At 48.2% G+C, this 21212-nt stretch overlaps 1 protein-coding gene across 8 annotated transcripts in view; it reads left to right on the forward strand.

Moving 5' to 3' along the window:
- MCF2L (MCF.2 cell line derived transforming sequence like) overlaps positions 1-21212 on the forward strand; it is a 219336-nt gene that overhangs the window by 39848 nt on the left and 158276 nt on the right. The window lies entirely within an intron of this gene.

The raw sequence follows: 21212 nt of genomic DNA on the forward strand, positions 1-21212 counted from the left end.
GCTAGGACAGTGCCTTAAACTGCACTGTGCCTCAGGACCCTCTAGGCTTGGGCAGACTCAGACCCCCGGGCCCCACATCCAGAGTCTCTGATTCAAGTGGTCTGATGTGGGCTCCAAGAGTGTGCAGATTTCCAGGGGATTCTGCCACTGTTGTGGCTACTGCTGGTCTGGAGACCCCACTTTGAGAACCACTGGTTGGGACCCCAACTCTGTCTCTGGCTGTGCAGTGTGTTCTCAGCCTCCCAGTTTCAGGCAGATGCTGTGACCGTGACTTGGGGTAAGAGGTCAGGTGTCCTGGGGCCACCCTTCCACAGGCAGGTGGAAAGTCAGAGGCCACTGGGCACTGCCTGGCACTGCTGGCCTCCCGGAGACTCTTCAGACACCCCACGTTACAAATAGGCCGGCCTTTCCCTATGGGTGCCCCCGCATGGAGCCATTCGTAAGCCTGGCATTGCTTCCTGGTCCTGGACACGTTCGTGTTCAGTTCCCCAACAAACAAATACTTTGGACGTGTGATAAGGTCACATCACACATAGAAACCCAGCAAGGTGGTGGAATTGTGACTCCTGAAAATTTGTGTGTTGAAGCCCTAACCCCCAGTACCTCAAAATGTGTTAGGGTCCCTGTAAATGTGTGTGACTGCAGATGGCCCTCGACTTACATGGTTGGATTTAATTTTTGACTTTATGATGGTTCAAAAGCCATGTGCATTCACCAGAAACCAAACCTCAAATATCCATACAACCATTCTGTTTTGCACTTTTAGTACAGAATTCAATAAATTACATAAGATATTCCATACTATGTGTGTATGTGTGTGTGTGTGTCTGCGTGTGTGTATGAGAGAGAGAGAGAGAGAGAGAGAGAGAGAAGAGTCTTGCCCTTAGTCCCAGGCTGGAGTGCAGTGGTGCAATCTCAACTTACTGCAGCCTCTGCCTCCCAGGTTCTAGCAGTTCCCCTGCCTCAGCCTCCTGGGTAGCTGGGATTATAGGCACGTGCTACCATGCCTGGCTGATCTTTGTATTTTTAGTGGAGACGGGATTTCACCATGTTGACCAGCCTGGTCTCGAACTCCTGACCTCAGGTGATCCGCCCTCCTCGGCCTCCCAAAGTATTGAGATTACAGGTGTGAGCCACCGTGCCCGGCCCCATACTTCATTTTAAGACAGGCTTTCTGTGAGATGACTTTGCCCAACCATAGGCTCATGGGAGTGTCTGAGAGCATTGACATAGCTGGTCTGAGCTGTGATGTTTGGCAGGTTGGGTGTATTCGGTGCATTATCTACTTGTGATACTTTCAACGTACACTGGGTTTATGGACATAACCCCGTCATACGTTCAGGAGCATCTGTAGTCAAGATGAGGTCATGCTGGAGTGGGGATTGCCCGCCCAATAGGACAGAAATCTGGACACAGACACAGGGAAAAGGCCGTGTGATGAGGAGGCCAAGATGGGGGTGATGCATTCACAAGCAGAGGAGCGCCCAGAATCAGGAGCAATCAGCAGAAGCTGGGAGAGGCCCGGAACTGACCCTTCCCTGGCAGCCTCAGAGGACACAGCCCTTGGCCAGGCATGATGGCTCACACCTGTAAACCCAGAACTTTGGGAGGCCGAGGTGGGTGGATCACCTAAGGTCAGGAGTTCAAGACCAGCCTGGCCAACATGACAAAACCCCATCTCTACTGAAAATACAAAAATTAGCCGGGTACAGTGGCATGCACTTTTAATTCCAGCTACTTGAGAGGCTGAGGCAGGAGAATCATTTGAACCTGGCAGGCAGAGATTGCAGTGAACCGAGATCGTACCACTGCACTCCAGTCTGGGCAATAGAGCAAGACTCTGTCTCAAATTAAAAAAAAAAAAAAAGACAGACCCAGCCCTGCAGATACCTTGACCTTGGACTTCCAGCCTCCAGAGCAGAGAAAATAAATTTACTATTCTTTATGCCACCCAGTCTATGGTACTTTGGTTGTGCTGCCCAGGAAGTGAACACAGTTTTCCTCATCAGCCTCTGCCATTTAATGCAGTTAGTGAGCTTTGGTAAAAGTCTGATCTAATGCTGGTTATTTGTGAAAAGATGGTTTTGGGAGATAAGAGAAGGAGGTGACAAGGTGTGTGATTTATTTGGCGGCAGAAAATTCAGGGATGTCTTATCAAGTTTATTTACGTCACACTGCTGGTAAAAGATTTTTCCCTAATCTGGAAATAATTGGAAATGCTTTACGGTATGCTCCCAGACATTTAGAATTCAGGTCACATTAGGAAATTGATTCCTAGGACATGTCTTTTCACAACAATGGACGGCAGATACCATCATTTCTCTGATGTAAAACGGTGTGGCATTTGCATATGACCTATGTGCATTCCCTCATACACTTAAAATTAGCTCCAGGTTGCTTATAATAACTAATGCAATGTAAATGCCATGTAAATAGGTTTTATACTGTATTGTTTGAGGCATAATCATGAAAAAAAGTCTGTTTATGCTCAGTACAGATGCAGTGGAATATTTCAATCTGCAGATACAACTGTTCTCAGTCACTATAAAGTATAATAATTGTACTTAAAATTATTACGTTTTATTGTTTATTTTTGAGACAGAGTCTCACTCTGTTCCCCAGGCTGGAGTGCAGTGGCGCAATCTCGGCTCACTGAAACCTCTGCCTCCCAGGTTCAAGCTATTCTCCTGCCTTAGCCTCCTGAGTATCTGTGATTATAGGCATGCCACCATGCCCGGCTAATTTTGTATTTTTAGTAGAGATGGGGTTTCACCATATTGGCCAGTCTAATCTCGAACTCCTGACCTCAAGTGGTCCACCCACCTTGGCCTCCCAAAGTGCTGGGATGCTTACATATTTTTAAAACTCTAAGTTTGAAATTACAGTACGGTAGACATTATCTGCACTTCAAAAGAAATTTAGAACATTTTCTTAATACATTATTAATAAGCCTTAGGTGAAGGCCGATGGTGAATTCATTTGTGAACAGAAGTTTTCTGAAAAGGAATTTGGAGGAAAGAGACTTTATTCCAGTGAGCAGTTTATAAACGTGGGAGCTGCAGCCTTTGGTGTGAAAGAAATTATATTCCAGAGAACACAGGAAGGGTTTGGGTTTTATGGTGATGGGTCCTGCCCAGATCCCATTCAGGTCCATTTATGTAAATGAAGGATTCAAACTTGGTTGGTTCTGATTGGTTGATATAGCTGAGCCCTAATTAGCCAAGGCAGATGAGCACTGATGGGCTGGTTCAGGTGAGCTCTGAGTGGTTGGTTCAGGTGAGCACTCAGTGCTTGGTTCAGGTGAGCTCTGATTGGTTGGCTGGTCAGTTCAAGTGATCTCTGAGTGGTTGGTTCATTCAAGTGATCTCTGAGTGGTTGGTTCATTCAGGTGATTGCTGAGTGGTTGGTTCAGGTGAGCACTGATTGGTTAGTTCAAGTGAGCTCTTAGTGTTTGGTTCAGGTGAGCTCTGGATGATTGGTTCATTCAGGTGATTGCCAAGTGATTGGTTCAGGTGATTGCTGAGTGTTTGGTTCAGGTGAGCACTGATTGGTTGGTTCAGGTGAGCTCTGAGTGGTTGGTTCAGGTGATCGCCGAGTGATTGGTTCAGGTGATCGCTGTTTGGTTCAGGTGAGCACTGATTGGTTGGTTCAGGTGAGCTCTGAGTGGTTGGTTCAGGTGATCGCCGAGTGATTGGTTCAGGTGATTGCTGAGTGATTGGTTCAGGTGAGCACTGAATGGTTGGTTCAGGTGAGCTCTGAATGTTTGGTTCAGGTATGCTCTGAGTGGTTGGTTCAGGTGAGCACTGATTGGTTGGTTCAGGTGAGCTCTGAATGTTTGGTTCAGGTGTGCTCTGAGTGGTTGGTTCAGGTGATTGCTGAGTGTTTGGTTCAGGTGAGCACTGATTGGTTGGTTCAGGTGGTGCTCTGAGTGGTTGGTTCAGGTAATTGCTGAGTGATTGGTTAGGGTGATTGCTGAGTGCTTGGTTCAGGTGATTGCTGAGTGATTGGTTCAGGTGAGCACTGATTGGTTGGTTCAGGTGAGCTCTGAATGTTTGGTTCAGGTGTGCTCTGAGTGGTTGGTTCAGGTGAGCACTGAATGTTTGGTTCAGGTGAGCACTGAATGTTTGGTTCAGGTGTGCTCTGAGTGGTTGGTTCAGGTGAGCTCTGAATGTTTGCTTCAGGTGTGCGCTGATTGGTTGGTTCAGGTGAGCTCTGATTGTTTGGTTCAGGTGTGCTCTGAGTGGTTGGTTCAGGTGATTGCTGAGTGATTGGTTCAGGTGAGCACTGATTGGTTGGTTCAGGTGAGCTCTGAATGTTTGGTTCAGATGTGCTCTGAGTGGTTGGTTCAGGTGAGCTCTGAAAGTCCAGAAGTGACTGCTGGTGCGGGTTCCAGGGGCTCAGAGCACATGGCCTGTTGTCAGCAGTGGCCTCGTGGGGCTGTTTTAAACATAGGCACAGTTGGGCACTGAGGATGTGCTCTTTCAGCTCCACATTTGTTCACAGTGTGTTTCGTTGTGAAATGAAGGAACTGCAGGAATGTCTGACGGCAGATTTGGGAACTGGAACTGGGTTGTTAAGAGAAGCAGCTTTTTCTCTTGTTTTGTTTAAAACCAAATGGTCAATTTGAAAACTGAACACATTATTGGCCTCAGTTTTATCATGCCCATGTCAACTATTTAATACGAAAGACCTGCCTTTTGTGTGGCCTTTGTAACAACCAATGTTTGGACACTACCAGGGCAAGGTTGTGGGGTGCACATATTCACTAACCCAGCTCCCACAACCACCGAGGCAGATGCCGTGACCAGGCAGGAGAGCTGGGACAGCTAAGGACCATGGAGGGCAGCAACGCCAGCATGGCAGGGTGGGGGTGAGGGTGTGGGGTTGGATGCAGAGACCACCTGTCTTGACTCTGGGCAAGTCAAGTTCTTCCAGCTTTGCAGTGAACCGGACGTGGGGGCTGAGTTGTCAGGGCTGGGTGACAGCTGCCCAAGTCCCTCCTCACGAGGACAGGAAGAGTGACGGACATGTAAATAACACGAAATACAAGCAGGGTCGCTTTTTAAGAAAGGAAAATTATTCACACAGAAGAAAGAAAAAAATATCACTTTTGGGTTTCAATTTCTAGATACAACTGATGGTTCCCCTTTGTCTGTGACACGTCACAAAACAACGTAAATGATTTTGTTCTGCAGTCCAAGGAAAGAAAGGTCAAAAGGTCTCCTTGGCATTTGAGGGCCTCTGGCAGGTTTCTCAGCCTCCCCACAGTGGACATCTGGGGCAGGGTGGCTTTTGGTTTTGGGGCCCTGGCCTGGGCAGTGTGAGGTCTCAGCAGCATCCCAGGACTCTACCCACTCCATGACAGCACCTTTCCTCAGTGGTGACACCAAAATTGTCTCCAGAAATTGTCCAATGCATGCCCCGCCCCACCCCCACCCCAGGGGACAAAGTTGTCTCTTGGTTATCAACCTCTGGTATCTAATAAGAGAAATAAAAATCCAACCACAGACATGCTCTCCACAGATGTCTTGTATTGCTGGACACATGGCCCCCATGTCTGCCTGACTTCTAGTCACCTGAAGGTCCACTGATGCTAACTCTGGACCTGGACACTTTGGGTTAAATGGAAGGCATCCAATGGATGTGCAGCAGAGGGAGAGACCCTTCTTGGTATCAAAAGTGCTAGGGAAGCCAGGTGCAGTGGGTACATTCACCATGTAATGCCAGCACTTTGGGAGGCCGAGGTGGGCAGATCACCTGAGATCAGGAGTTTGAGACCATCCTGGCCAACATGGTGAGAACTCATCTCTACTAAAAATGCAAAAAATTAGCTGGGCATGGTGGCACATGCCTGTAATCCCAGCTACGCAGGCGGCTGAGAGAGGAGAATCACTTGAATGCAAGAGGCAGAGGTTGCAGTAAGCTGAGATTGCACCCTTGCACTCCAGCCTGGGAGACAGAGTGAGACTCCATCTCAAAAAAAAAAAAAAGGTGCTAGGGAGGTGCAGAACAGGCTTGCAGGGCATACTTGCAACTGTGGGTGGTGATTGGGTCAGCTCCCTTCTTCAGGGCAGTTTAATCAAGTTTTTATGAATCAGGCAGCCATCCAAATCATTAAGTCGGTCCCTTTATGGTTTTGAGGTACGTGTTTCCTTACGCAAGGATTTCATTTCTCACTGTTTTCATAATAAATATTTTGTCTTTAAAAACATCTTGACACTTTTTCATGTAAATCTGTGTTTTATGATAAGTAATTTATAACCGGTTTATTTTGATACCACCAGAAACTCTAATTGCTCATTTTACTGTCTCATCTGTCTGGAGACAGGGAGTTTCATGACTGCGTCTTCAGCGCCAGCATGGGGAAGCTGCCCAGGTTTTGAGCGGAACTGAATGCGGAATTCCGGGGGTGCCGAGCAAGCCAGATGGCCTTGTGGGCAGTCACTTCCTGTGGTCAACTGGGGTGGGAAAGGCCCTGAGGCGCTGCCGGCTGCCAACCGCCTGGCCCAGCTCCCTGCCCGCTGCCTATGTGGGTCACCTCTCAGTGGGTTTCGGGAACAGCAAAATAGACGACTTCCATTTTGACTTTGAAATCTCATGTGCCAATACCTGAATGTGCATCTTTTCTTAAATATACCTGTACATTTAAATCAGTTTTTGCAGTTAGAATATAGTGTTTTGCAGTCTTCTGTATAGCTTTACATGTATTATTATAAACATAAATGTAGCTACAAAAACGGCATAACATATTCACTATGCACATATTTACATATTTATGTCAAGTATCAATGCTTCATGTCATGGGCACTTAAAAAATCACATTTTCATGGGCTTGCTCTGTACTTACTTAGCTGCCTATGCAGAGCCCAGTATTTGGGTAGCGTGTGATTCAGAAGGCAGTCAGCACCTTTCTTTGCTCTGGGGTTGTGATTTCTGAGCCCACCCGCCTCCTTGCACAGTCCCAGGGAGGACCACCCGGGAGCATCAAGCCCAGAGTGACTGAACCAGACACGTGGCTCTGGATGTGAAATCCTCCTGGCAGCCCCACCACGTCTGGCACCACCATAGGGTGCATATTTTTACCATCTTTTCTGCAGGATGGGAGTGGCCATCTGAGGCATCACATAAAAATGTAACCTACAAAGATTCAGATCATCAGCCTGTAATGCCACTTTGTTTTATCTCGGCGCTGTCTTGGTTTGCTTTAGAAGCAGAATTCCTGTGATGTGCCCTGCTTCCAAAGCCCAGGTGTGTGTGGTGGCACTTGCTAAGCCTCCTCCAGAAGCCCACAAGCCATATATGTATTATATATATAATTTCTATTTTAATTCCATTGGAAATTAAATTTCTTGTCCCCTGCCTTTAGATGTAAAAGGAAAATAACTTACAGTAAAATGTAAATCTGCTAGCGCTGAGCACACTGGGTGTGTGGGGCATCCTGAGTGAACACAGGTGTGGATGTCGGGTGATCGAGCTCACAGACAGCCTTGATGTGGTCATGGAGTTTCTGAAATTGCAAAGCCTCTGGATAAAGTTCCTGAAACCATGGTGCACCTGTTTGATTTACACAATTTATTTTAAGAAAATCTAGTCTAGTTTAAAATTAGTCAAAATATTCTGTCTAGTTACCTGTAAAACGAAGTGAATGAGTTAAGATGCAGGCAACCAAGTTTTTCCTGCAGGAATGTCCAGTGGGTGCAGGCAGGGACCTTTCTTGAGGTGGTTCTGTTCCCCTGTTGTGGGTGACCTAACATTCTCTCCACTCACCTGGTAGGCGGGGTCCTGTCCTACTAAGTCCTTCCCCGCACCATCCCCACAGGCCAGCAGAGGGTGCTCTGGGGCAGGAAAGGTGGGACAGCACCCTGCTGAGCTTCTGCTCCATTTTTCCTTCTGTATTTAGGGTTGACATATGTCCAGGGGATGGTATGTGAAGATGATGGGGACATTTTTGAATCCGTCTGGAGGAAATGGAAATGCAGAACCAGGAAGGCGCTCCAAGAGGACTGAGAGATTTCTAGCAAAAACCTCCTGGTAAGCTTTGAGGTGCAGGCTCCTAGAAACACAGCTGCAAGGAGCATCCAGCCCAGGGCTCATGCAGATGTGACTTACAGAATCGCAGGTGACCATCCTCACTGGGCTCAGTGTCCTCACCATGTTCCTCAGTGGGCTTCTGGCTGGTTTGCGGGGAAAGTGTAGAAGGGGATTCATTCAACAAGCCCCACTGTCATTGTCCACGAGGGGCTGGTGCATGTGTGCAGACTGTCTGGTCCAGCATTCACTTTACTTTTAGTAACAGCTTTATTTAGGCATAGTTCACACCATAACAATTCACCCTGCAGTGTGTACAATTGAGTGTTTTGGGTATATTCACAGAGTTGCACAGTGATCTCCACTATCTAATTTTAGAGTATTTCTATCACCCCAAAAGCAGGCCCACAGCCATTAGCCGTCACTCCCCATTCCCCCTGCTCTCTAATCCCTTGTAACGAGGAATCTACTTTTTGTTTCTGTGGCCACGCATCCTGGGCATGTCATGTAAATGGGATCTTATGAGGTATGGCCTTTTGTGTTTTGCTGCCTCTCCCCAGAAGTACTCAAGGTTCACCCATGTGGTAGCACGGATCAGTACCTCTTTTCTTCTTGTGGCTGCCAAATTGTCTGTTGTCTGGATAGAATATGCTTTAACTGTTGACCAGCTGGTGGACATTTGGGTTGCTTCTGCTGTTGGGCATTGTGACTAGTGTTGCTGTGAACATGCATGTACAAGTTTTAATGTGGATGTATGTTTTCATTTCTTTTAAGTATATATGTAAAAGTGGAATTGCCTGGTCATACGGTAACTGTATGTTTAACTGTTTTTTATTTTTTTTTTGAGACAGGGTCTTGCTCTGTCACCCAAGCTGGAGTGCAGTAGCTCAATCTTGGCTCACTGCAACCTCCACCTCCCCGGCTCAAGCAATTCTCCTGCCTCAGCCTCCCAAAGTAGCTGGGACTACAGGTGTGCACCATCACGCCTGGCTACCTTTTGTATTTTTAGCAGAGAAAGGGTTTTGCCATGTTTCCCAGGCTGTCTCAAACTCCTGGACTCAAGTGATCTTCGGGCCTTTATCTCCCAACGTGCTGCGATTATGGCCATGAGGCACCGCGCCCGGCCTTTGTTTAATTCTTTAAGGAAAGGACAGACTGTCTTGCGCAGTGTGCATTGTTCTGTGTTCCCGGCAGCCATGTGAGAGGGTTCTGGTTTCTCCACATCCTCCCCAGCACCTGTTCTTATGTGTCTTTTCTGTCTTTTTATTCTAGCCGTCCCAGTGCAGGTGAAGCGTATCTCGTTGTGGTTTTGATTTACATTTCCCTTAAAACTAATGATGTTGACCATCTTTTCACATGCTTATTGGCCATTTTATATCTTCTTGAAGGAAATGGCTATTCACGTGTTGCTCACTTTTAATGTGGTTGTCTTTTTACTGTTGATTGTGAGAAGTCATGTGTTCTGGAGGTAAATCGCTTATTAGATACAGATGTGCAAACATCCTCCCCATTGCGTAGGTTGTATTCACTTTCTTGATGGTGTTTTAGAAAACATAAACGTTTGAAATTGGGATGAAGTTGATCTGTTTTTCCTTCGTTAGTTGTGCTTTTTGTGTCGTAAGAAGCCATCGCCTAGTCTAAGACCACAAGGATGTTGTGTCTCCTCCAAAGGTTTCCGTGGCGCCCCCTACCGGTCAAGGGGACCCGGGTTCCTTCTGAGTTTCCTGAGGGTCCGGGCCGCTCAGGAGTCGGGACGCAGCGCGTCCGCCCCTTTGGTCCCCGCCGACACTACAGGGACGGAGGAGCTGGAAGGAATATTGATTTAGGGCTCGTAGGATCTTCTGTTGGGCAAAATCGAGGCTTTTTCTAGAATTTCAGCACAATGTTTGGAGCCCTACGCTGAGTCAGAGCAACGATACTACGGGCGTCGGCGTCGCGGGGCTCGCGCGCGTCCTTCGTGCATCTCGGGACCTCGGGCTGCCCCCGTGCTCGCCGCCGTCTGCGTGGGCCCCCGGCTTTGGCACCGGGGGAGGCCTGGCCTCCCTGCGCAGCCAGAGTTCGGGGTGGGGCGGGGTGGCGGCCACGCCTGTGCCCGCGGCGCCGGTGCTGAGTCCCGACGCTGCGCGCCCCATGCCCGAGGCTAGGTTTGGGGGTTGCGATCGAGGGTGGACGCGAGGCCTTCCGTCCGTCTGGGGTCCCCGGCTGGTGTTGGCCGCAGAGCCCAGGTGCGGGGAGGGCGGTTCCCAGCTCCGCGCCCAGCACGTCCCACAGAGGGTGCCGGCGCGGGGAGAGGCGTGGCCTCGGCCGCAGGGGTCCGGCGCGGCGGCGCGGGGAGAGGCGTGGCCTCGGCCGCAGGGGTCCGGCGCGGCGGCGCGGGAGAGGCGTGGCTTCGGCCGCAGGGCGGGCGCGGCGGCGCGGGTGGGAGAGGAGCGCGTCTTCCCCGCGCGGTGCCTTCCAGGGTGCCTGGGCCTGCAAAGCCGAGCTCTGCGCCTTCCCAGGCCGCGGGAGGAGGCGGCGCCCAGGGACCGGGGTCGGGGGCCTAGGGGCGGAGGTGGCAGGAGGCGCGGGGGCGGGACCCTGCGGGCCACTCCAGTCCCTGGGGCAGGCGGGGAAAGCGGGAGCGCTCGTGGTTCCCTCCTGCAGGGGCCCCACCGCCGGGAGCCCCAGCAGCCTGGGGTGGCTCTGCTCGGGCAGGCGGACATCTGGGCGCATTTTCTAGAAGCCTCCACAGGCTTCCGGAGGACAGAAAGGACCTGGCGGGAGGCGCAGCGGGCGGGGTGACGGGGTCTCGATGGCAGCGCGGCCCGGCCGGAGAGCTGAGAACTGAGAGAGACGCCCTCGGGCCTCGCAGACCTGCAGTGAGGAGCTCAGCCCTGCGGGCCGGTGGCGCACAGAGGGACCCGCGCTGTAGAGGAGGGTCCCAGGCTGTGAGGGGAGGGGCGTGGAGGGGGGTGGGGGGGTGGAGTAGGGTGGGTGGGGGGGTAGGGTAGGGTAGGGTCCTGGCCTGTGATTGCTCCATCTCGCCTGGATGAACACCTGGGTCTCTGGGGAGTTGGGGGATGCCGCCTGCTCAAGGGTCGAGCTCCTAGTATGCGCGCCAGAAGGGCCATGCACCACCAGTGCTAAGCCACAGAAGAGCTATCATGTGTCAGTCGTGTCCCGCCAAACCTGAACGTCTGAAAGAGCCCGGGAATCAGCCTCTTAGGGAAGCCTCTCCACCCTGCCCGCCTGGGTTTTCTCTGCAGGCTCTGTGTAGAAGGGAGCATAGTCTGCCTGAGGCCACCATGGGCCCAGCGTTCCTGGTGTCCTAATGGAAGCTTTGAAATCACTTTGTATTACTCCTGGCCCTTAAGAAGATCGAAATTGCTAATTTTTTTTTCCTAGAAAACATTTGAGGAAGATGGTGCAGGGTGGGCCCTGAAGGGAGTGGTGTCCTGCCTGGAGCTGCTGTTCAGGCTCACACTTGGTGCTGTGTATACATATCCACCACTGCAGTGGCATACGGAATCTCCCATTGCCTTTTTTTTTTTTTTTTTTTTTGAGGCAGAGTTTCGCTCTTGTTACCCAGGCTGGAGTGCAATGGCGCGATCTCGACTCACTGCAGCCTCCGCCTCCTGGGTTCAGGCAATTCTCCTGCCTCAGCCTCCTGAGTAGCTGGGATTACAGGCACGCACCACTACGTCCAGCTAATTTTTTTTTTGTATTTTTAGTAGAGACGGGGTTTCACCATTTGACCAGGATGGGCTCGATCTCTTGACCTCGTGATCCACCCTCCTCGGCCTCCCAAAGTGCTGGGATTACAGGCTTGAGCCACCACACCCGGCCCCATTGCCTTTTTTATTTTAAAAAGTGCTTCTCACACAGGGGAGTTTTAGGGCAGTGCAACTGTTCTGTATGATCCATGACATTATGCACTTGTCAAGACCCAAAAACTGCGTAGCAGGAAGAGTGAACCCTCCAGCAGACGATGTGCTCCAGTTAATAATGACTTATGATGTATCAAGTTGTAAAGCATGAGCAGCAATGCAAGAAGTCATCATAACTGGGAGGAAGTGGGGGCAGGCAGGGAGTATATGAGGACTCCCTGTACTTTCTGCTCAATGTTTCTGTAACACCCAAAACTGCTTAAAATAGGAAGTCTACTAATGTTTTTTAAAGTGCTTATTATATAAGGAAATGGTCTTGATTCTCTATCTTTGGGATCTTTTTTCATGAGATTCGTTTAAAGGAGTGACTGGTCTGCAGTGATGGCACCATTCTTCTGGGAGGCCTTTTTGACCTTGAGCAGCAGTTCCCACTCTACTGAGCAGGGAGACCCAGTGAGTGGGGGACAGGCCTGGATGCTCACATGACCTGGTCTGCGAAATGGGATGGCAGCTTGCATCATGATGGTCCTCTCTAATGGAAGAATGATAAAGTGTGCTTGGCACAGTGTGTACCTTCAGTAAGTGAGGTTGTCAAAAGCAACAATTGGGTTGGCACTGACATTCATCCTAGACGTACAGAAGTAATATGTAGATGGTGAATTGATGAGGAGGGGCCCATGGAGACATGGGTTTGTGCCATATACTTTATTCTTCTAATTTTCTGGTGCTCTTTGGGACTGTCCCTGTGGCTTCCATATGGCTTTAAACAGGTGAGGAGCTGCTGCGTGTTCAGACCGGAAACCTGAGCTCATCAGCACACGAGCCTGGGCTCTTCTGAGGTATCATGTTTGGGGAAGATTTTTCTTTGAAATTTTAAACTCTCTTCCATTTGTATCTGTTGAAATTCTAGAGCTTTTGATAACTCATGCTAAAATTTTTAAATCTCTTTTTGCTTTATTGTCTTTTTATTTGAAGTATCAAAATTTATGTAGGAAGCATCATTTTGCCATCCCTCCCAAGTATTCAAACTAAACTATCCAAGATCCTCCAAGAAATACATATGACTAAAGATAATGTTTCTCCCTTTCTGATTAAAAAAAAAACTATAGTAACTTTAATCCCTAAATAAATAAAACACATGTGGTTGTGACCCACATGAGATAATCGCTAGCTATATACCTTGTGAGTTAACATATTTCTTTGTTTGATTTTTAAAACCTATATTGAAGTACATGCGTTACTATAGGAAATTAAACATTGTACAAATGGACTGAAAGTGGGAATCAGAAAGACAAGTCAGGACTGTGTTCCAGAGGGCTCAGAGGGAGTGTTAGAGTTCTGGGTCTGCTGCTCCAGCCCCCTGTAGATTTTGCAGTGATGAAAATGGATGACACAGGTGAGGTTTCCTCAAGGTCATTGTTTTCCTCTTAGGTGGTGAAACTGACACCTAACACTCCTTGTTGTCTTAGGACTTCCTTTTGAATGCATTCAGGTAGAGAACCTGAATAAAGGGTGTATTTAGGGCTCATGTAGAAGAGGCACTGCAAGATGCATATCCTGTGGCTTTACTTGAGAAACCCACAAAAGACTTCATCCCAGGAAGGTCGAAGAGACATACTTTTTCTTGCTCTTCCCATGAATTAAACAAAGAACCCTGGGTTTGATGTAGAGGAAGCACACAGAGGACGACTCTGACAGGGTGAGGAGGAGGCAGAGCAGCCACGGCCTCAGGACCCAGGGAACCCTGGCAGTGTGGTGAGTTCCCAGGGTTTCTTTTGGTCTCCTGCATCCTAGACACGGAGCTTGTCTACTGGGGTGCATTTGTGCTCCTATAACAAAATGCACAATTTATAAAAAACAGAAATTTATATCCTCATGGTTCTCAAGGCTGCAAGTCCAAGATCAAGGATCTAGCATCACAGGTGGAAGGCAGGAGGACCAGTGCATCTAGTTCCTCTCCAGCCACAGGCCTGTGAGATCGCACAAGTTCTGCGCTTCCACAGTGCAATGGTGGGATAGGCAGAGGACAGACATTTCCCTTCCAAAAGGAAAAATAGGCAAGAGGGAGTAACAGGCCTTAGGTAAGTCCGAAACTCAGCAAGGCAAACAGCATTAAATCATCTTTGACTCCATGCCCCACCTTCTGGATACAATGGGGTGGGGTTGGGCACCCCAGGCCTCAGACAGCCCCGCCCCCATGGCTTGCTGGTCTCAGTTAACCTCAGCAGTTCTCTCAGGCTGGGGGCTCCACACTGGTGGCTCTGTAGGTCTGGAGTCTCAGGGGTGGCCCTGCCTCCACAGCTGCACTAGGCATTGCCCTGGTGGAGACTCACTGTGGTGGCTCTGTCCCTGCAACAAGTCTCTGCCTGGGCACCCAGGCTATCCACAGCATACTTGGAAATCTAGGTGGAGGAGAAAGCTGTGCCCCCACAGCTCTTGTACCCTGTGTGCCTGCAGAATTAGCACCTCATGGACTCTGCCAAGGATCACTGCTTGTGTCCTCTGGACACCTGAGCCGTAGCTGTATGGCCAAGGAGTGCTGTGCCAGAATCTGGAGAATAGAGACCTGAGATGGCTGTGGGCAGTGAGGTTACAGGGGTGTCCTGGGCCTCTCTTCCTAAACTGTTCAGTGCTGTGATGAGCATGGCAGCCCCGAAGATGTCCGAAATGCTCTTGGGGCCATTATTCCATAATCTTCATGAATAACTCCAGGCTTCCTTCTGTCCACACTAATCTCCTTATGAAACTAGGTTACACCGTTGGTTTTCTTCCCTAAATACTCTTTGTTGTTCTTTACATGGTCAAGCTGAGAATTTTTCAAATCTTTACATTCTTTTAATTATAAAGTTTGCCCTTAAATAACTTTCTGTTCTCAGATTTTACCGGAAGCAATTAAGGAAACTATCCTGAATACTTTGCTGCCTGGAGATTTCTTCTGCCAAAGTATCTTAGTTCATCACTCTTAAGCTCTGCCTTCTGCAAAGTCCTGGGACATGGACACAATTCAGTCAAGTTTTTTGCCACTTGAAACAAAGAAAATGAAAATACAGCATGTCAAAATTTACAGAACACAGCTAAAGCAGTACTGAGAGGGGAATTTTTAGCACCAAAATGCATGCATTTGAAAGTAGGAAAAGTCTCAAATCAATCCCAGCTTCTACCTCAAGATCCTCATTTCTACCTCTCTGGAAAATGAAGAGCAAAATAAACCCCAAGAAAAAGCAGAAGGAAGGAAATAACTAAAATAAAAAACAGGAAAGCTGCAGGATGCAGTGGCTCACGCCCGTGATCCCAACACTTTTGGAGGCCAAGGTGGGTGGATCACCTGAGGTTAGGAGTTCGAGACCAGCCTGACCAGTATGGTGAAAACCCATCTCTACTAAAAATACAAAAATTAGCCAGGCATGGTGACATGCGCCTGTAGTCCCAGCTACTTGTGAGGCTGAGACAGAAGAATTGCTTCAGCCTGGGTGGAGGAGGTTGCAGTGGGCCGAGATTGTGCCACTGTACTTCATCCTGAGTGACAGAGAGAGACTCCCTTGCGGGGGGGGGGGGCGGGGGAAGTTACCTAGCTTTTTAAAAACATTACTAAAACTGACAAATCTCTAGCAAGACTGAAAAGGAAAAAAAAAAGATGGAATCAGTAATATCAGAAATGAAACCAGAGACAGCACTATAGAGTCTGCAGACATCAAAAGGATAAGGGGAAAAGCTACAAACAACTGTGTACACATTCATTTGACAGCTTAGACAAATTGGGCTAATCTCTTAAAAAGCACAAACTACCACAGCTCACCCAACAGGAAGCAGATCATTGAATAGCCCAGTAGCTATTAAATACATTGAATTCATAATTTCAAAAAAGAAATCTTCAGGCCCAGATGGTTTTTCTAAAGAATTCTACCAAACATTTAAAGAACTGACACCAATTCTACACAATCTTTTCTAAAACATACGGGAGGAGGCAATACTTCTCAGTCATCTCATGAAGCCAGAATTACATTGATACCAAAACCAGACGAAATAAGAAAGAAAGCTACTGACCAATATCCCTCCTGAATATAACACAAAAGCCCACAACGAAATAGTGATAATATATTTAAGCAATATATAAAAAGAATTATCCACCATGACTAAGTTTGGATTTATACCAAGGATGCAAAGCTGATCAATATTTGAAAATTGATCCATGTAGTCTACCATATTAATAGACTAATGGAAAAAAATCATATCAACCAGTGCAGAAAAAGTATTTGATACATTTTAATACACATACATGGTTAAAAAAAACTCTAGGATAGATAGGAGTAGAGGAGGACCTTCCTACTTAGTAGTGACTACCTACAAAAAATGCCGACAACTAACATGACACTAAATAGTGAAAACTGTATAATTGCTCCGTAATATCAGGCACAAGGTAATGTTGTCTGCCTTCATTGTTCTTATTCAATATTGTACTCAAGTTCTATCTAGTGCACTAAATCAAGAAAAGGAAATAAAAGGCATATAGACTGAAACAGGATAAACAAGATAATTAAAACAGTCTCTAGTTACACATGACATGATCATCTGATTACAAAATCCCCAAAGATTGTACAAAAAAAAAAAAACTAAAGTTAAAAAAGGTTGCAAGATATGAGATAAACACAGAAAAGTCAATTGTCTTTCTTTATGTAGCATAAATACCAAAATTATGGACCCCAAAATTAAAAATGCAATACCATTTAAAATTACCAAAAAGAAATACTTAAGTGTAAATTCACTCAAACATGTACAAGACTTTTGTGCTGAAAAGTGCATGATGCTGATGAGAGAAATCAAGTGAGCTCTAAATGCATGGAGAGGCATACCATATTCAGGGATTGGAAGACACAATATATAGTAAAGATGTCAGTTTTTTTCAAACAGGTGAACAGAATTCTTATCAAAATCCCAAAAGGATTGTTTCGTAGATATAGTCAAGATTATCCTAGAATTTGTGTGGAAAGTCAGAGGAGCTAGAATACCTAAATAAATCTTGAAATAGAGGAAGAAGGTGAGAGGAATAATTCTACCCAAAACCAGGACTTATTATTGCCAGAGTAATCAGGGCAGTGTTATCCTAGACAGACTGACAGATAACAGAACAGAACAGAGGACTCAGAAACAGACCCACACAAATATGCCCAACTGATTTTTGACAAAGAGTCAAAATCAATTCAGTGGAAGAAAGATAGTCTTTTCAACAAATGGTACTGGAGTAATTGGATGTCCACAGGGAGACAAAAGAACCATGAACTAGGTGTTACACCTTATATTAGAATTATGAGTTCTAACAGTGAATTACAAATTTAAACATGAAATGTAAAACTATAAACGTTTTAGGAAAATACATAGTAGACAACACTTAGGACCTAAAGCTGAACAAAGAGGTCTTGACTGGATGCCAAGAGCATGATCCATAGAAAGAAAATTGATAGATGAGACCTTATCAAAATTGAAAACATGTGCTCTGTGAAAGAATCTGTGGAGTGGAGGAAAAGGCAAGCTACAAACTGAAGAAAATATTTGCAAACCACATATCTGATAAAGGATTAAGAAATCTCCAAGCTCACCAGTACAAAAACAAACAACTGGGTTAGAAAATGGGCAACAGACATAGAGACATTCCGCCAAAGATGCCACAGTGATGGCAGAAGAGTACGTGGCAAGCCATCAGTCAATAGCGGCCACTGGTGAAGCGCAGGACCAGGGTACCACTGCACACCGTCAGGAGGCTAAGATAGAAGACAGTGCCAACTTCAAATGCTGGCGAGGATGTGGATAAACTGGGTTACTTGTAAGTTGCTGATGGGAATTTAAAATAGTAGAGCCACTTTGGAAAACAATTTAGCAGTTTCTTTTAAAACAAAATATGCAACTCTCGTATGGCCCAGTAATTGCACTCCTGAGAATTTATCCCAGAGAAATGAAAATGTATGTTCACATAAATACAGGCATATGAATATTTACATTAGTTTGTCATAGTCAAAAACTGGAAAGAACCCCAATGTCTTTCAGTGGGTGAAAGGTTAAATTGTATGTCCGCACCATTGATACCTGTGACAACCTGGATGAAACCTCCAGGGAATTATGCTGAGTGAAAAAAAGCCAATTCTAAAAGGTTACTGTATTATTCCATTTACATAACATTCTTGAAATGGCAAAAATATAGCCATGGAGAATAGTTCAGTGGTTGCGGGGGTGTCAAGGAGGGGTGATCTGAGAGGAACATGGACATGTCCAGGAGGAGTCTCAGGAGGGTCCTGTGGGTGGTGACGGCCCAGGTCTGGCTGCATGGATGTCAGTGGCTGCAGTCCTGTGCTACAGTTTAGCAAGATGTTTCCCCTGGAGGAAAAGATACACACGATTTCTGTCTGTGTACTATTTCTCACACCTGCATGTGAACCTGCATCTAAAACAAGAAAATCAGCTCACACCTACTCACTGTCTGCCGACAAACCCAAATATATGCACCATGTTACAAGGACTTTTTAAACCAATATGTAGAATCTTATGTGAAGTGGGAAGAGGGAAAAGGGCTTTCCTTCTAGGTAGCTATGACCTTGACTGACTTAAAATAAATATTTGCTGCAGATTTGCAGGTCCAGATCTAAAAGTTTAAATAGATGTCAAGGTATCTTAATTCAATTCAATTTCAGTGACCTTGGTGTTGAGCCCTTGAAACACTGCCTCTCCGTTAAGGCTTGAATAAATAACATTTCTGAGGTTGAATTGGGAGTGTTTAAATATTCAGAGCCAGGCAGAGGAAGGTGGAAGGCAGCAGGCTACACTGTGCTTCAGGCTCCCTCTCGCTCTCTGCCAGCCTGGACTGGAGCCTCCTCTGGTTCAGGGTCAGAGACCCTGCAGCCCCGCCCCTCCCTCCAGCCAGGTGGGTGTGGTGGCCCAGGGATGCCTCAAGTGGCCTGTTTGTTTTCTGTGCATCCCAATGTGATCGTGCACCACTTCCTGCCAGCCATCTTCCACTAAAGGCGAGGCGAGGAGGAATCTCTGTTTTCTTCAAATGCTTGGGTGTCCCACAGACCAGTTACTGGATCCTCTTGGCAAAATGAGGACCCCAAGAGTTTAGAATCTGAATTCCTTTGCCTTCCTTCTTACTTTTTCAATAGTTTGTGGGCATATCTGGTGGAGCGAATCTGAAAGCTGAAAATAAGCAATAAAATGAAGGGTAAATGCATTGGTAGTGAATTTCTAAACAGGGCAATGAACACCAGCTAACTAGAAACTGGCACGTTCTCCAGCACGTGCTGTTTTGGACTGAAGTCATGTGGAGCAGGACCGTCAGCAGCAGATGTGTCAGCACCAAGGCGCCGCCGTGCTGGAGCTCCCCAAACCTAGTGGTTTATGGTCGCAGGGTGTCCATTGTTCTAGCTTCCTCCCCACCAAAATGTCACAGCTGCCGGCCAGAGAGAACACGGGCACCCGGTGTGAGCAGCCACAAAGCAGGCCACACTAAATGCCATTTCTGGAATAGCCTGTTTATACTGGGAGCAATCTGTTCTCAGAAGGTCTGAATAGGATGGGCCCCAAGGGCTGCTGCTTCGGGGTGATCCTTTGTCCTGTGGCCTGGACTTGGGCCCCACTCCTCCTGGCAAGAGTGAAATGACCTCTGTTTACTTCAAGAGTTACATAAATACAGGACTTCCCTTGCTTGGAGCCCTGTTTGGGAGTCAGTATTGGTGCGTTTCTGGTGAACTGGAAGGTATGTTTCCAGGTCTGCTTTTCTGTGGGAATACGGCGAGGCGCTGGCCATCTGACAACTGTGTCAGCCTTGGTGTCCTCTTCCTCCAGCCCCATGGACAGAGTGGGTGGGTGGCCTGGCCCCCTTCTCACTGAAGGAGCTCCTAGGGGAGCATGGCCCAGGGCAGCAGCACAGCTGCAGAAAGGGGCTCCTTGGTGAGAGGTGGTCACTGGCGCTGAATTGACACGGTGTCCACTCCCCTCTCAGAACTGAGCTACCAGGTATGCATGGAGCCACAGACCTGCCGAGGGTGGTGGGAGCCCCAAGACCATGTGGCCTACTCTGTTCCACATAACTTACCTCTTCGGAGGCAGGAACAAAGGTCCGGCAGGAAGGAGGGTGGGAAAGATCCAGCCTGCAGACTTCACCTGTGGCCGGCCGGTCCGGAGGCCTGGGCAGGAGACCACCTCAGTCCTATGTTGCGTCTCCCGCCTGGTTGGCCTGGGTTCCCAGCCTCCTGACGCCAGGCCTGCCTTGGTCCTGCCTCAGAGACCTCCCTACCCAGGGGACGCACAGACCTGGGGCTGAGCCTGACCCCAGGCAGACCCCAGCCTGACAGGAGCTTTCAGCCACCCAGGAGGGGCTGGGTCAGACAGCAAAGGAAGGAGGACGAGGAGGCTGCCAGGCCCCGCCTTCGGGCACTCGCTACCTCACCTTTCCTCTCTACGCACGTTTCCAGGTCGCATGTGAGTGTCTAGGTTGGAAAAGGGCCTCTGTGTGGCCACCTGTCTGCTCTGAGGGCACCGTGGTGCACTGGACTTGGCTCGTGCGCTGCTGCCCTCGGAATGTCATTTTATGTGTTGAACTTGTGCCTGATGTTGTGAAGCGAGGTAAGGCCATTGTGTAAAGTGGGCTCATCCCAGGACTTGCTATGCATTTGTCCTGTCACCCAAGGACAGAGGAGGTACCATGGAGCCTCGGGCCTACTCCGTCTCCCTAGAGCTCCTGTTTCCAGGCCTCACACAAAGCCACATCAGAAGAGAAAGTGTCCCAGCTCTGCCCACCAGCACTGTTCTGGGCTTTCCCCCCAGAGCCTTCTCATCTGTCCACGACCCTCCTCCCTGCTCCAAGACCACCTCCTGGGGCTGGAGAGTGGCCGAGGCCACCACCCTTTCCTGAAACCCCTGGAGGCAGCGCCCCGGCTCCCGCCAGCTGCATCCTGACATGCTGTTGGTGCTCTGCATCTCACTGCGATGTTATGTTCACTCCCTCCTCATTTTACTTCACTGTCCTGCGGGCTTAGTGTCGTCCACAAGGGTGAAGGCGGAGGAAGGTTTGCTTGGAATGACTGCTTTGCGGGGATCGAGCCCCTCTGTGGCATCGTCCTCGTGGGCTCTTCAACCAGGCTCTTACCGGCTCCCTAGGGGGGAATGGGTGGACTCAGGGTGTCGTCAGCCCCAGTGGCTCTAACCTGCCCCACAGTGGACGGCAGCTGCTCCAGGACCCCCGGAGTGCTCTTTGCACTCGTTATGGAGTTTGGCACATTGCTTTGTAAATAGCAGGTGCTCATAATTGCTGTTTTGCTGCGAAAAGAGAAA

This window comes from Callithrix jacchus, chromosome 1 (assembly GCF_049354715.1).
Source record: "Callithrix jacchus isolate 240 chromosome 1, calJac240_pri, whole genome shotgun sequence".
In the NCBI taxonomy this organism is placed as follows: domain Eukaryota; kingdom Metazoa; phylum Chordata; class Mammalia; order Primates; family Cebidae; genus Callithrix; species Callithrix jacchus.